This window comes from Episyrphus balteatus, chromosome 3, assembly GCF_945859705.1.
Source record: "Episyrphus balteatus chromosome 3, idEpiBalt1.1, whole genome shotgun sequence".
NCBI lineage: Eukaryota > Metazoa > Arthropoda > Insecta > Diptera > Syrphidae > Episyrphus > Episyrphus balteatus.
In genome coordinates this window covers 9773136-9789906 of record NC_079136.1, presented here as the reverse complement: position 1 = coordinate 9789906, position 16771 = coordinate 9773136, and the positions used below count along the sequence as shown (strand labels likewise).

At 29.1% G+C, this 16771-nt stretch overlaps 1 protein-coding gene across 1 annotated transcript in view; it reads left to right on the top strand.

Moving 5' to 3' along the window:
* Positions 1-16771, top strand: part of LOC129913308 (growth hormone secretagogue receptor type 1) — a 79023-nt gene that overhangs the window by 50982 nt on the left and 11270 nt on the right. The gene's annotated exons all lie outside the window — the stretch shown is intronic.

Below are 16771 nucleotides of genomic sequence, written 5' to 3'. Positions count from 1 at the left end.
AAATTTTTCTCAAGCACAAGTCTGGAATGAATTTTCTGATTGTTTGCTCAACCATTTACTTCAAAATTTTGTCAGTTGGTATATATAAGCTTAAATTAAAGAAACCCTTAGGTTTTCTTAATGTCACGAGTAGCTGAAGTGGGCCAAACGCAACCCCAAACAGTCAGTTGAGTAAAATTTTTACTTGAGTGACGACTCTGAGGGCGAAACTCATAGTCGCTACTCAAGCCAAGATTTTTCTCAACTTGAGCATTGACTTGAGAAAATATTTTTTTCAATAAGCAGGTTCAGAAACGTTAGGGACTAAATACACGGTGTTACAAAAATGAGGTTTTAAAATATAAGCGGGCGGAGACCTATCAGGTTTTGTAGAGCTAGTCGCACTGATTACAAAACGGTATTTAAAAAGTCCCTAACACCCCCAAAATCTATAGTTAGGGGCAAAAAACCGTTTTTTGGACCTTCACCCATTGAAAAAAATCTAGCTTCGTCAAATTTTTACCCATTTTCGATTTTTTACAGTTTCTAATAGGAGATAAATATACCTTTTCAACAATGTATTAAACATGTAACTCGGTTAAACCACCTAGAATTTATAAGCTGTCAAAGTTCAAAAATTCTATTTTTTCGTCATTTATCCAACTTCGACATCAAATTAAAGTATATATTTTTACAACATGCTGTTTTAAAAATATATTCTAAAATAATATTTATTTCCAAATCAAATGAGGTATTTTTTATGAAAATCACTTTAAAATTGGCTTAGAAAAAAAATTTTTCGATTTCAACCCAGATACAGAAATTCGAACTTTTAGGTATAGAACAAAAATGCTGTTTCGGCACGTAGTAGGATAACTTGGGCGCCAGGATTTGATAACGAGTTTTTGTAGAGGAGCCTATCTCCCCCCCGTTTAGGTGGGAGGGGCAGTTTTCTAAAAAAAAATTATCAAAATAAAAAAAAAATGATTAAAAAACAACGGCAGTAATAAATGATACTATTTCCAAAAGTCAAAATTGTACATTAAATTTTTATTTTTAAATCAATATATTATAACAAATAGTTTTTGAAATAATCGATTTCAAAGTTAAAAATAGGCGAAAAAAAATTTTTTAAAACTGATTTTATACTATTTTTGTCCAGACTGTGAATTTTAATAAAAAAAAATTACTCACACAGAAAACTGCCTCAATTGATTCCTTATCGAACAGTGAAAACTATATGTTTCTATGTCTTCTAGTTTTTGAGAAAATTGAAAACCGAGTTACATGTTTTATACATTGTTGAAAAGGTATATTTATCTCCTATTGGAAACTGTAAAAAAATCGAAAATGGGTAAAAATTTGACGAAGCTAGATTTTTGTCAATGGGTGAAGGTCCAAAAAACGTTTTTTTGCCCCTAACTATAGATTTTGGGGGTGTTAGGGACTTTTTAAATACCGTTTTGTAATCAGTGCGACTAGCTCTACAAAATGTGATAGGTCTCCGCCCGCGTATATTTTGAGTGTTACACCGTGATATTTAGGTAATTTCTCGGTCTCTAATTGGTTAACTGTCAAAAAAAATTCTTCCAATTTAGGTAATTTTATTAAAATGTCAACATGACAGCTGATTGTTTTTAATTACAGAACTAAGTTAACAAAATTAAATCTATTTGTGTGAAAAACAAGTAAAAAGTGCCTTATCGGTTATAATTAATATTATTTATTTATTCAAATGAAGTGAAATTTGGTGTCTGCCCCATGCGATCTGTAAAATTCTTAAATAAATTTTGAATTTTGACAATCACATCATATCCAAACTAGTCTTATTAGTCAATTTACTCAAATTTCGGTTCAGAAAATGACGTTGGCTTAATATCCAGTCCCGAATATTTCCTGAACGTGCCCAATGCTATTCCATTGTGTAAAATGAATAGAAAATAAATAATACAATATCCTTTGAAATTATTGTAACGATTTTGCTTTCGGATGACGAAGTGAAGATCTGATTTTAAAGATTAAGATTAAAGATTTTTAATATATAAGCTAAATCAAGAACCCAAATATTAGCAGCTTTGAAGAAATTTTTTCAGCCCGCCAACCGTACACCAATGAGTAGGACCCGCTTCTCCGCCAATAAAACTTGTAATTCTTCATTGCTTAAATCAATAATATAGTCTCCCAAACCTTAAAATCAACAAATCCCCATAATTTTAGCTGCCGGATGTAAGGCTGTGTTTTGCCTGTTATCAGATCCCGCACCTTCCTGCTATGAATAGACACTTCTAGTCAAAAAAAATTATATTTCAGTATTTCATTCCACACCCATTCAAAAACGTTTACCATCACTCCGAACCAATTTATTTTATCTCCTAGCTTTTGTCTCATTTTTAACTTTTTGGGATTATCGGTGTTTTCAAAGTTTAAAATATAAGCCACCTCCTTGGGGCGCCAACTATCGTTGCCTTCTATTTATATACTGAATATTTATTTGTAGTCCAATTCTATGGGTAGCTGAATACAAGTTCGTGGAATACATTGATGGATCGTTTGTTGCCGTTTGCTTGACACAAGCTGTCACTTCATGGACAATGGGATACTTTCTGATGACAATATCGTTATTCTTCATCATTCCCTTGATAATCCTAATCATATTGTATGGCATCATTGCAAAGAACCTTATTTCCAAAGACGGGCCAATGATGAAGATACGACCAACAAAACCTGAATTCAGTTATAAAGCTCGAAAGCAAGTTGTTCTGATGCTTGGAGCAGTAGTTTTATCATTTTTCCTCTGTTTGCTGCCATTTCGAGTACTCACACTCTGGATCATCCTCAGTTCAGATCAAGCAGTGTTTGCTGTTGGCGTCGAACGCTATTACAATTTGTTGTATTTCTCTCGCATCATGCTCTACCTTAACTCAGCTATTAATCCAATTCTCTATAATTTAATGTCAACAAAGTTTCGCAAAGGATTCTTGAAGCTATGCATCTGCTGTAAGCCATTTGCTGAGACATTCCAATTCCGTCATCGCACCACCACCCTCAACACTCATACCACCTCATCGAGTTTCTTATCGCGAAGCTCCAATCGTCGCCCTTCGGACGATTTGAAGAATAGAGTTGGCCTTAAAAACGACTTGCAACAGAAGGAGTACGAAGTGGGAATGTTGTCAAAGTGTGACGCTTCAATTGTTATCGATGAGTGTAGAAAGCTTTCTTTGGCAAACAGCCGGCGGAAGTTAAGTTCGGTGGATAACGAAGATGAAGAAGAAGAAATCATTGAAGTTGGATTGACAGCAGCAGCAGCAATACCAGATGACAACAGTAACAACATCAAGGACTTTCAACAGCAGGATGAGGCAAAGGGAAAATTATTAAATTGTCGCAAAAAATGCAAGAGACAAATAAGCTTCGATGAAAATGTCATTGTGAATAGTGAACGTGGTGTCAATGGGGAAAGAATTGTTTATCAAACAAGTCTTGAAGATAAGATTTGTGGTAGTGGTGGTAAGAAGGATACTAGTGTTATTAATTTTTTACCAGCACAAAGTCCACGAAATAGTTTACAGAAATTATAACTTTACTCACGTTGCATCGATTGGTCGAATACGTGAAAATACAAAAACATGATGACCATGGTTACTTTTTTTTAAAGAAAATGCGTTTTGATAACTTTTCTTTTTTGATAGAATGGTTGAAAGTTAATAACACCGGCTGGTATAGGTCGAATGGTTGGAAAAATTCAAGCGAAACACAAATTATTTCAATTCAATTTTCAAAATGTTCATGATATTTTTTTTAAAGACGCAAATAAATGGCGCAGGAACATAAGATCCTGGGACATTACTTCAAATTTTTAGTTTAGGGTCCCACACTTCTTATGAAGTGGGGACTTATGTTTCATCGAATCAAGACAGTTCGTATTGTTTTTTTTTTTTTTCTTTTTTCAAAAATGGAACATAAATTCTCAATATTTTAACGATAATATTAAAATCAAAAATCTTTATTATTGATCTAACAAAAAAGCTATTTCTAACTTCGTAACCTTTTCTTAAGTAATTTTAATCCTAAGCGGGCTAAAGGTCGGTATTGAAACTCATTTTAAGCTTTTCGTCGACATTTCGAACGTGTTTACGGTTGATCTTCAGGGATCTAAAAAAATGAAAAATCCTAAAACTGTTCTATTAAATACAAAAAATATAGTAATACTATGTATCTAAATTGTAAGAGTTTTCGTAACACTTTTAGTTTTGTTTTTGGATGCATTTTTTTTTTAATTTGAAATATTTCAAAATTCAATGTCTTGAAAAAGACGTTTTAAACTTTTGAAATTTCAAAATATAAATTTTTTTTTAAATTTTTTTAAAAGAAATTTACTATCATATTTAGCCTACCTACAGTTTGAACAAAAAGTTTAAATTAAAATGTTTCTTTAAACAAGCTGACTATAAATATTGCTTAGCCCTTCACAAATCTGATCTTTTCTTAATTTTTCTAATTTAATTAGTCGACGTTTCGGGTATGATTTACCCTTCTTTAGGACTCTGTTAAAATAATTTGTCTTAAAAAAAAATGAAAAAATAACTAAAATATGAGGTTTGGTATTATTTTGAAATTCAATATTTGTCTTCTTGAAAAAGACGTTGTATTTAAATATTTAATTCTGTATAATAATGTTATGAAACATAACCGGCAGATTCATTTTCACAGTGTTCCTTACTTTCGATAAGTTTTTCTCCACATGCAATCATTTTAAACAGCGGAATATTATGTTTAGGAATTGGCAATGAAAATTTAGGTCTTAATGATAGAAGCCACTTTAATTTGTCTGTGTTTTATTTACAAAACAATTTTCTTGGAAATGTATTCTCATTTCCTTTATTTAGCTAAGATTTCAGCAATTCAAGCTTTTCCTTTTGTGATTCCTTTGAACTATTATTATCTTTATTCTTGGTTTGCCACTCTATTGCTTTTAAATTTGTGACTAATTCAAAGAAATGAATATAATTATAGATAATTTCAAATGTTTTTGTGGAAGTTGAAGAAAAATTTTTTTTTTTTAATTTTCTTTGCAATTCTGAAATCAAATACCGTTGAAATATTTTTAGTAGTTTTGAATTACAAAATCAACTCATTAGTTTTTTTATTTTAAAAAATGATAGTTTACTCTCCACAAATGCAATAATTTTGGAAAATTTTGATTTTATCATAAACTGCTACCATGAGTTTGAAAAAATATCAAATTGTGTTGGATTAGTCTCTCTTTTAATAATAAAAATTTTTTATTCGAAAATCATAGACTTTTTTTTGGATAGAATAGGTTTTTTTAAAATTAATTTCTGACATTCTGTAAGAAGACTAGTTTTATTTCTACAAAAACTTTTATAAAGTTTCGATTTAAGCTATATTCCTATCTTCCTGTCCTATGTTGAATAACTTTCTTTGTTGTTCTATGTAGGCTTTAGGACTTTAATATTAAAATAATTACATTTCAAAAAAAAAAAATTCTTGGACTTGAAAAAATGTATTGTTCGAAAACGCAATTGTAAATTATTTGAAATTTCGGTTTTTAGTTTTGATTATTAACTCCACGAATGCTTTTTTTATGCAACAGAAAGTAGGCACATCGACTTAAAAACTTGGGTCAGCAATAATATTAAGTGGGCTTGAGGTCTAGTTTTTATTATTTATACTTTTTAATCCAAAGTTTCGAGTTTGTTTACCCTCTTCTTCAGAGATTCAATTCTATTTAATTTTTTAATCTTAAGAAATTTATCTCAAGAATTGTAGCCTTGGTTTTTAGATTAATTTTTTTTTTATTAATCTAAACTATTTCAAAATTCAAAAATTTATTTTAATATTAACCAAATTTTATTTAATTAAATACAAAAATTAAAAACTTTGTCACAAAAGTTTAAATGGTTGAAGAAACAAATTTTAGTTCACAGTCAACCTTACTATCTTCCTCCTTTTTAAATTACCACCATGAAGATCTTTTCTATAAACTTATAGGTACTATTTTTCTAAACATTAACTTCAAAAATTCTAATAGTCCTTAAAAAGACCAAAGGTCTTCCGTCTAACTATTTGCCTGATAGCCCAGTCGGGATGTACAAAAAATTAAGCTGAAATGGAAATAATTAGATCGTGCAATTTTTTTTCATAGGATGATAGAGGGGATCACTGGGAGCTTAAAATCAGTTTTTCGGGAAAATCGACCTTGTGCTTAAGCCGCCATCTTGGATTAAAGGTAAAACACGTTTTAGTGAATAACTCGGCCATTTTTGATTTTTGACAAAAATTATATGTGTAAAACTTGTAGAAAATTTTATTTTCTATAACTTTTGTCTTAATAAATTTTTCTATATGACCTATATTTTTCGAGTTAATTTGAAAAAACTGTACCCCTACTCAGCTTAAACTTTATACCCGCTTTGATTATAGATTTTAAGATCAACGCAATATGGGAGTGTTTTTATATGTTTTTGGGGATGATAAATCTAGCTGCAATGTTAGTTTTTGCAAATTCATGAAATTTTATAAACAAAAGGAACTATCTCAAAATGGGAAACTGTCGTTTTAAACAAGATTAGTAAATATTAAAATTGATGTCTAGCAAGACAAGCAAGTTTTTGAATTTTTCAAATCGGTTGATTAATGCCTGAGATATGAGCAATTGTTTATAACTCACTCTCTCTTTTAAGCTTTTATTATAAACAATTGGTCATTTCTCAGGCATTAATGAACCGATTTGAAAAATTCAAAAACTTGCTTGTCTTACTAGACATCAATTATAATATTTACTAATCTTGTTTGAAACGACACTTTCCGATAGTGATCCCCTCTATCATTCTATGAAAAAATTGCACGATCTAATTTTTTCCATTTGAAATGTTTAATTCTACTGGGCTATGATAAATCTTATTTTTCAAGATCTAGGGAAGGTGAATTAACATTCACCTTCAAAAAATGTAAAATTAAAATTCTAAATCAAAGACCAATAGTGTCATTAGATATTTAGTAGCATTCAAATGCAACTTAAAATTTTAAAATTATACATAGTAAAAGTACAAGTCCGTGTATTTTCACCTTTTCCATGGATCGAAATGTACAAAAATGTCAATGCTTTATTTTCATACAATTTCATCATACTATTTTCATCAACTTTTATATTGTTGTTTTTAAAACTCAAAATCTTGACTCGTCAATAATCTTGAATCTTTAAAGGGTTGTCATTCATATCCCCTTAGTTACAGGTAAATTGTATTCTTTCTTGATGAATATGAATTTGGCCTTTTGTTTTCTAAAACTCATTGTTTCCTAAAAACAATCATAAACATAATTTTTCTTTACTGTATTTTAATTTATTTTTCTTAATTGTAAACAGTTTTGTTTTATCATTTACTCATGTGTATTTAAAGCGTCCCTAAATTTTTCCTACCATATGACCTCAAATACCGCCAGCATTATAATAGGATGCCTGTAAAGTACAGAGTGGCCTTAGGAATAAGAAATAAAAAAAACAAAACAAAAAATGTGACGGTAGCGATACAATAAATCTATATATAAAATACAGCTAAAAGTTATTGTAGTTAATTGTATACGAAATATTGTAAAACAAAACAAAAAAAAAAAACTAAGAAAGATGGAAACACTGCTTTAATAAGTAATCCTTGTCGTCGTTTTTATTCCATTTTATATTATACACTTGTTATATTTATTACTTTTAGAATATAAACAAAACAAAAAACCAAAAAAAGATTTTTATAATAAAATAAAGTACATAAAATAAAACGAGGCATATTAGTTCAAATGATAATAAATTTAAACAAAAAAAAAACTAAAAAAATCATAAATTAAGAAAACTAATAATTGTTGTTGCCAGATATCAATGTGCTCAAATATATTTTATTTATAAACAAAAAACAAAACGAAAAAACATACATTTAATGTTAGCTTTATTTATATTAATTATAATTGTACAGAATATTTATTGTAGCTTTAATTGTTGATAAATTTAAAAACAAAAAACAAAATTTCAAAAAAGACTTAAAAATAAAACATTTTTGAATTAGTCAATAAAAAACCAAAAAAAACAAATTTTATATAATTTATTTTTGTTGCTGTCTCTTCTACTCTCTCTCTCTCTGTAATGGATTTGGTCGGAAATTGATTGGATTTTTTAGTTGACTGAGTGCCCCTGTAAATGTCAACACCAAACGACGACCACGGTTAACATTAAAGCCATATTTGATTGGCAGGTTAGCAAACATATGGGAGGACAAGATAAATATATTTTATTTTTTTTTTTTATTTATTTGGATTAACAGTGTGTGATTTTATGTTAAAAAATAAGTGTCTTTTCAAATTGATTTTCAAAAGTTGTTTTTGGGTGACTTTATGAGGGTGTTGGTTGTTTTTATTATGTGAATGAGCATTTAAAGTTCTAGGAATAAATTATGTATAACAATGAACTGATTGTGACATTTTTGATAGATGCTTTTATAAATAGATACTGATTTCCTACCTGACAGTTTTTTTTTTTTTTCATTCTAAGAATGAAAAGCAATAATCAACATTAATGTTAATTTTGCTGTTTCTGTCCAATTTTAAAATTAATTGATAACGATTGGATTAACTGTCATAGTCAATAACTTAGAGTGAATGGCAATGAATCATCGTGATAAATTTGAACGCTCTCTCACGTCTAATTCTACTGTAGAAATTTTAGGAAAAAAATAAATTTGCCCTCTAATGATGAAGAAATCTTCGAATTCTTCTTTATTTAATATTTTAATATTTTGACGTTTGAAAAAAAAAATGAATAAAACTTTAAAATTTAATTTCGGACTGTTTCAAAGTCCGAAAGTTTCAAAGCGTTGCTTCCTCTGTTTGAAAAAATTGCAAGAAAAACTCTTTGTTTTAATTAAGTTTTAACCCCTATTTAACTTTTCTTTTTTTTTTAATCCAATCTCGTTAAATCCAAATATATTTAAACTGCTCTCTGGAGTTCTGTTTAGCTTTGTAAATCCAGATTAAAAATTCATTATCACAGTGTTCAGTTGTTTTGTCAAGTATTTTGTGAAGGAAAAATAAAGATAAATGCAAATTATACAAAATTTATTGAATAATCACATCATTTTTCTTGGAGTGAATAATATGAACAGTAAATTAAATCCTTTGATTTATGAAATTCAGATTTATAGGATTAAATTTAACTTTAATCCAAACTAAATCCAGAGTGAATAATATGGCCGTTTGACTTTTTCGTAAATCGAATAGAAGAAGAGAGCTATTATTTAAATAAGAAAAAAATATAATTAATGTCAATTTAAATTTGAAACAAAAATTTTTGTAGGAAATTCAATGATCTCTACTAGCAAATTTATATTGCCAAGAGATTATTTTTATTTTTGCAATTTTGTCATTTTTTTTTAGTAAGATTTAAAATAATTGATTTCTTCACATATTGAACTTCAAATATTGAAACTGTTAGATTCAAATACGAAATTTGTATGGATAATATCGTTTAAGGAGCCATTCATTGATGGAGTATCTCTCTATCCCATTGAAAATATTCAAAGTATTCGTCATAAAATGGCATTTATAACTCTAATAGGAAATTAGAAAATGAGAATCTTTGTGTACACTTGGTCTAAAGGCTAAAGATTAACAAATTTTTTTTTTTACAGACCTCTGCCTCTCAGAAATTTTTATACACATGTATGTTCTCCAAGTAACTATTCTCAGAAAATTTTTATCGCAAGCGACTAATTTTTGTCGAGGTAAAAATAAAAAAAAAAACAACTTGTTTTTTTATATTTCTCTCAATATTTTTGAGGCTATGAAAAAAATAATACAACATTAGATCATATACTATAACTATAAACAATTTAAACATTTACAGTTGTGTTCATAATAATAGCAGTGCTCCCCAAATAAAACAAAAAGGCTAATATTTTCAACGTCATAATATTTTTCACAAAACTTCAAATAGCAAATTAAAGTATTTTATTAATATTACCAGAAAAAAATAAAATTGATTTTTTACCGTTGCTTTTGTCACGGATACATCAATTTTAAAAATTTGTGGTTGTTCACAAAAATAGCAGTGTATAGCATTTTACTGCATCTATGAGACAAAAAGTAAGAAAACTATTAAAAGTTGTATGAAAGTGTGTTAATTATTAAAGATTACCATTAATACTTTGTGGAGTAACCATTATTTTAATTACTGGAATGCATCTTCGGGGCATAGAGTCCATTTAAATTTGACACTTCTCGACTGGTATTGAAATCCACGAATCTCGCACTACCTGCCTCAAATCTTTCTAATTTTTTGGTTTCACCTCATGGACCTCATCTTTAACATTCCCCCATAAGTTTTCAAAGGGGTTAGGGTCGGGGGATTGTGCGGGCAACTTCCTAGCTCATACCTTTTTCTTCTGAAACCATCGTTTTGCCGCTTTCGAAGTACGCTTTGGGCCATTATCTTGTCGTATACCCAAACCAAAGGCATTTCCTCTTTAGCATAGGGTAACATAACATCTTCGAGAATTTTTACGTACTCCAGAATACCCTTGATGGCCCCTGATGGGATTAATAGCCCCAACACCGTTGTATGAAAAGCATCAGTTTCGCTCTGACATGCTTCACCGTTTTCACGATGTATCGTGGATCGTTTGATGCATTTTTTGATCTTCTCACATACTCCCGACGACCCTTGGATCCCAAGAGGGGTATTTATGTTTTCAATATAAAGCCTTTTTTTGATCTTTACTCCCTCTTTTTTCCCTCCCCAACACCCAATATTTGTTTGGTAACGAGACCAAAAAAACGCTGAAAGTTTTAGTGCTACCAAAATCGTTTTAAAAAAATCCAAATCACTCCATTCGTCTAACTCTTCATGGCTCTACAGTCTACTGATGCCAATTTTAATCGTCGTTAAATTCTCACAATGTCAAATTTTGAATTACATATATGTATTTACATATTTTAATGAAACCAAGTTCAAAATAGCCCTTACAGCCAGACATTTTTTTTAAATAATCTGATATAATAAGCACTTGTTAAAAGCCCAAAAAACAAAGAATGTTTGAAAGCACTTTGCTGTTCTACACTGAAAAAATACTATTGCAAAAATAGCAACAATTATAATGACAAAAAATGTTTGACACTCTATTTAGGTTACTCTCTGACACATTGATTTTTTCAGTATTTTTTTTTAACTTTTTAGCGAAAAGGATCTTATTTATGAATGTATACAGTAACGCTAGTAGAAGAATTTAAAAAAATCTAAAAAAAATCGACGAAAAATAAAAGACAATTCTAGTCGATTTGTCTTGCCAGAAGCCAAGTAAATTTAATCAAGTTTAAAATGTATTCATAGTTCATAGATATGTACCTTTACTTTTGTCAGAGCTGTATTTAAAATATTCTGAGTCTATTTTTTCAGTTATGCCTCTGAAGCAGCAATCCTATCAAAACTTATTAAATTAGTGACTGAAATTTTCGTGATATGTTACCTCCAGTGGCTCGACTGTTTTTTTTTTTCACTTTGATATTTAAATCAAATCACAATGAGAAAATTAGTAAGGAAACATAAATAAAATTTGCACCAACGTTAAGCGTAAATACTTTATTTGTATGACAAAAAATGTTACGCATACGCCACAGTGCACGTTAATGTATAAAGAGTATATAAGAAACTTTGTATTGATGTCCAAATATTAGTGACCTACGGCAATATTAATTACCATTTCTGAAAAACGTAGGTACATAAAATTTATCTAAAAGTAGTATATATGTAATTTATACTTAAACATCAGTTTTACTTTAGTAACAAGAACCAAATTAATGCACAATATGTACTCAGCTGCACTAAAATAACAGTTAAGTTACATACGTATGTATTGTGAGAATGAATATATATATACATTACATATGAGTGAAAGTAACAAGAAAATAAGATTTCATTTATTCACAATTGCATACAAATAGGTACTGTGTGTTCCACATTCTCATCCATATTAAAGTGAGAACCAGTTCAGTTCATATTCCCAAATGACGTGAAATTTAACACATCATGACACACTTTTATTCTACACTTACAAGAGGGACTTATATTGAAAACATTTTCATTCTATCGTCCATTGAAATTGAAACCCAATGCGAAAAACACACATAAGGATGCAAGTTACGTATAGACGTTACAGGAATTGAAAACCCTTTTCTAAGCATTGACATTATTGAAAAATTATCTTCACTCTAGCAGACTTTGTTTTCGTTCTTTTTAATGTTTGTGTGAACAAACTGAATGATCTATCTACTATATTCTTTGGAAAAAATCAACCAGTAAATTCTTCGTCCTTTTATCTACTTTTAATTGAAAAAAGAATTTCAGTGTTAGAAATACTTTCAGGAATTTTATGGGGCTATATTTTTGAACTCACACAATTTTTTTATTGCCTTTTACTTAGACATGAGAATTTTAAAAATAAAAATAAATTCACTCAGTCCGATTAATTGTTTTTAAAGAATTAAAAACTCATCAAAGATATGGCCGTGGTTCTGACCATTTCGTCCTAGATAACCAAGACCAGCCTATCTTTATACAACAGCCAAAGCCATCACATAAAATATTTCTAAATGACCAACCAGCACACACAGTTAGTAGCCATTGCGGATGTATACAAAATCTAATTAAAAGGATATCAATTATTACGGCAACTCTTATAATACAAGTTGACGTTTCCGGCCGACATCAATTTAAAATCATCAATATTTTATGTTTTGGGACTAGAATTTAATTAAAAAATAATTAAAATTCCTTTCAAGTGTTTACATTACATGCTTCTGTAATATTTTTTTATTTATTTTTCTTATTGAAATGGAGCAAAATCGAAGGACATACAAACACACACATTCATATATTAAATATGAAATGACTGTGAGAACAATTTTGATGATTTCTCATAAAAATATCAAGGACTCGAGGGAAAATGTATCATTCTCACCACCAGATCTATATTCTGATTATTTATTGTTCCATTTATTCGGTACAAGTCGAACAAGACATAAAATACAACAACGTTTGTGTTTAGTTTAAGTGATGGCGGTGGTAGTCATGGTCGTATTATGACTGTCATAAAAGAAAGTTAATTTTGGTGAAATAAAATTTAAGAAGCCTTCTTGAGTTAGATGTTTTTGTGGTCAATGATAAATATCTTTCATCCAAAAACGGATTAATTCGATTGTGGAAAAGGATTTAAATTTTAAGGGCGAAAAAAATGAACCACAATTTAACTGTTCAATTTTCGGTATTAATTTAAAACAGTCGAGTTCTTGTTAGAAAAGTATATCAATTAGGTATATTTTTTCCACAATTATTTTCAAAGGTATTCGTTCATAGAATAGGAAATGCCAAGTCTTTTAAGCTTTAACATTAAAAATCTTAAAGTTCTTGATGTCTTCAAATGTTCATGCAAACAACCGTGATGATGCACATTATTCCGTTCTCCTGGAACCACATATTTTTTAATCAATGGTGGAATGCACAAAATTCTTATGCATCGCTATCCAATCATCAAATCATTCTTCTTTTCCCAACGAATAGGGGTGCACAAAACACAAACATTCCATAAATAATGCTAGCTCTAGTGTATACAAGATGAAAATGCGACTCATCTCAAAAATATGAATTCAAGCGTAATTTTGAAATTTGTGGAAGATTAAATTTCAGCCATATTAAAAATGTTTACATTCCAAGTATGTCAACAACACTCTTCTAAATCTTATTATAGAGTAAACTAAAAAAAAACAACGTTTGGAAATGTTTCAATGTTTTGTTATGGAAGTTCATCGACTAAAATATATTATTGGTATTCACGTAAACACGGAAAACCCGTAGAAACCGTAGAAACTGTAGAATTTTCTATCGGTAGAAATGAGATGTCAAAATTTGTATGGGAAAAATATTCCGCAAATCATAGAATTTATTTTATCTCACAAATTTGAAGCAGAAACCGAAGAAAAAAAAATCAGATAAACTTTGGGTGTGTTCAATCACCTATCGGATAGGCTATCTGGGATCCCCGTATCTGGAATATCTTTTTGAACGCGATTTATGTCTTACTATTCAGATAACCACAAATAAAATATGTTAATATTGAAAAGAGAATATTATTTTATTTGAGCAAATTACATTTTGTTTATTGTTGCATAGTATTTGCAAAATTAGCTTGACTTATTTTTTTTAATTAAGCAAGTTCAATTTGACGTTTAACAAACAACTGTTTGTTTCCCTTGTTTACGCAATTATTTTCTGCTGGGGTGTTCATTTAAACCTTTTCGGAATTTTCTATTTTTCTGCAAAGTAGAAAATTATCTCGTTACGTGAATACCCTTATTATGTTTCTTTAATATGCTCTGATTTGGTATTTACGAAAGAAGAAATGGAGTTTACTGTCTGAATATAATGGTGTACTACACCATTGTATTCAGCCAGTTACATTGTATTCAGCCAGTTATACAATTATATAGTGTAAAAAACAATTACATGGGATATTTTTAATGATTGTCAGTTTGGTAATCTGCTTTGAATTGTGCTCCAAATAAAGTCGTTAACAAAATTTTCAAAATCGAACACATTTTTTTGGGAAATCCAGGAAAAAATCGATTAAAAAGTGATCGACTGTTTGTTTTTTTTTATGTAAATTAAATAAATTCTTTAAAGTCCATTCAAACGACCGTTTAAGTATGCGTTAAATCTAAGTCTGATGAAAAAATGTTCCTCCCTCTTAGATCGTCATAGATCGAAATCTCACTTTGGCCGTTTGGACTGAGCGGTAAATTGTTGCCTTAATTCTTATAAATTTCGACTCTAGAACCTCCACTAAGAATCCGTGGAACATTTTTTTCCAAACCATATCCTTAGCAAAAGTATTCGTTAACTTTTTTTAAACACGATTTTCGAGTTTTGCGGAAAATAGTCTATACGAAAATAAATTTTGCATGATTTAAAAATACTTTTTTAATGCAAAATTAAAACATTTTATGAGCATTCCACTGTTTGAATAGTTTTTCAATTGGTTTTTTTTCAATTCAGCATTAAGAATACATTGAGTAAATGTGTCATATGGCAAACATAACATCAAGACAAATTTTCCCTCTTTATCAAGATCAACCATAAGAAGTTCCTCCCCTATTATTGAACTTTAAATGTGTTTTTAAAAAAATTTCCAATGGAGGAAAGGAAAGTTGCGTATTGAGGGGGGGTTCGAATTCTTTTCCATTAAAATTGCCGATAAAATTGCATCCATTATATATATGACAGTTCGAAGCAATTTCGAAGTTTTTGAAATTGATCCAAATGAAGAATATGATATTTTGCTTCACGTGAAAATTGAAAGTGATTTCAATTCACTTTCGGTCGAATTGCGGAACATGGGCGTTTATATCGAAAATGGTGTTTGTCACACAAGAACTTTGAAAACAGGAGACAGTAGTACGAAGCTGTAGACGTCGAGAGCAGTTAAATGCTACTATACCACTTTCAGTACCGCAGAACAGCGCTTCACTCTCGATCAAAGGTGAATAAATTAGAGAGAAAAATTTTTCGTACCCCTCTAAAAAATGTTTGAAAAATTTTCTAGTCCCCTCCAAATTTTTTTCTGGATACGCCACTGGGAAGGATTCGGGGAACTTTGAACCTGGTTTAGAGCCTGAAACTCTTTCAATATCGATCATTTTTTTTTAACATAAAAATTTATGAAAGAAATTTGAGGACCTTAATATAAATTTCAAATTTAATTCTTATCTTATTAAAAAATAAAAATTTCAAAAACATCTCTAAACTTAAGTTGAAGTGAATTTTATTTTATTTGATATGAGTTCCATTTGAAAATCCAAAGCAAAAAAAATTTTGCATAGAGGGATAAAAAAATACAGACAAATGGATTTATGTAAAAAATGCTAGGACATCAAAGAATCATTTCTATTTCTATCTCCTACAGAATTCATTTGATATTATACCTCTAAAGTCTAAATATAAATAAAACTTTTCCAGACTTACATTGATACATACCTAACGACTAGAGATCTATTTTTTTTTTTATTCCCTCAAAAAAGAAAAAATAAACGCCTTAAATGATTTTTTTAAATTTAGTTTTATATATTTTTTTTACCAATATAAAAATTACACCTAGAACCTTTCATAAAATTTATTTTATAACACATTTTTATATACATAAAATTAATAAAATATTATTTTGTATAATATACTAACTGTTAATATCTTTTTTAACTCCTACATAGTTTATTACATAATAAAACTAAATAAATGCATTTAAGTATAAATTGTTATCTTTTTTTTTTTTAAATAGATATAAAATTATATATTTTATATAATCATTGCTGCCATGTAAAATTAAATTTATATGAATAAGACTTATTACATTATTATTATAGTGTTTATAATTTATAATAAATTGAGATACATTTAAGAGGTGTTTCAATATTATATATTCGTCATTGCCCTATTTTGTCTAAATTCGATCTGTCTTTAGGGCGCTAAATTCCAAAAAAATCCATCCTTGTAGATTATCATCATCATCGTCACTGAAGAATATTTATACATTTTTTTTGTTACTATATAAAAATTAAGTACCATATTCTTCTTTCTAATTTTTTTTTTTTGCTAAATAATACGCCCTAAATCAAACATTGAACACAACATATGTCACACTCTCATAAAACGATTTGAATCCTGAAACCTTAGATGGGAGAGATT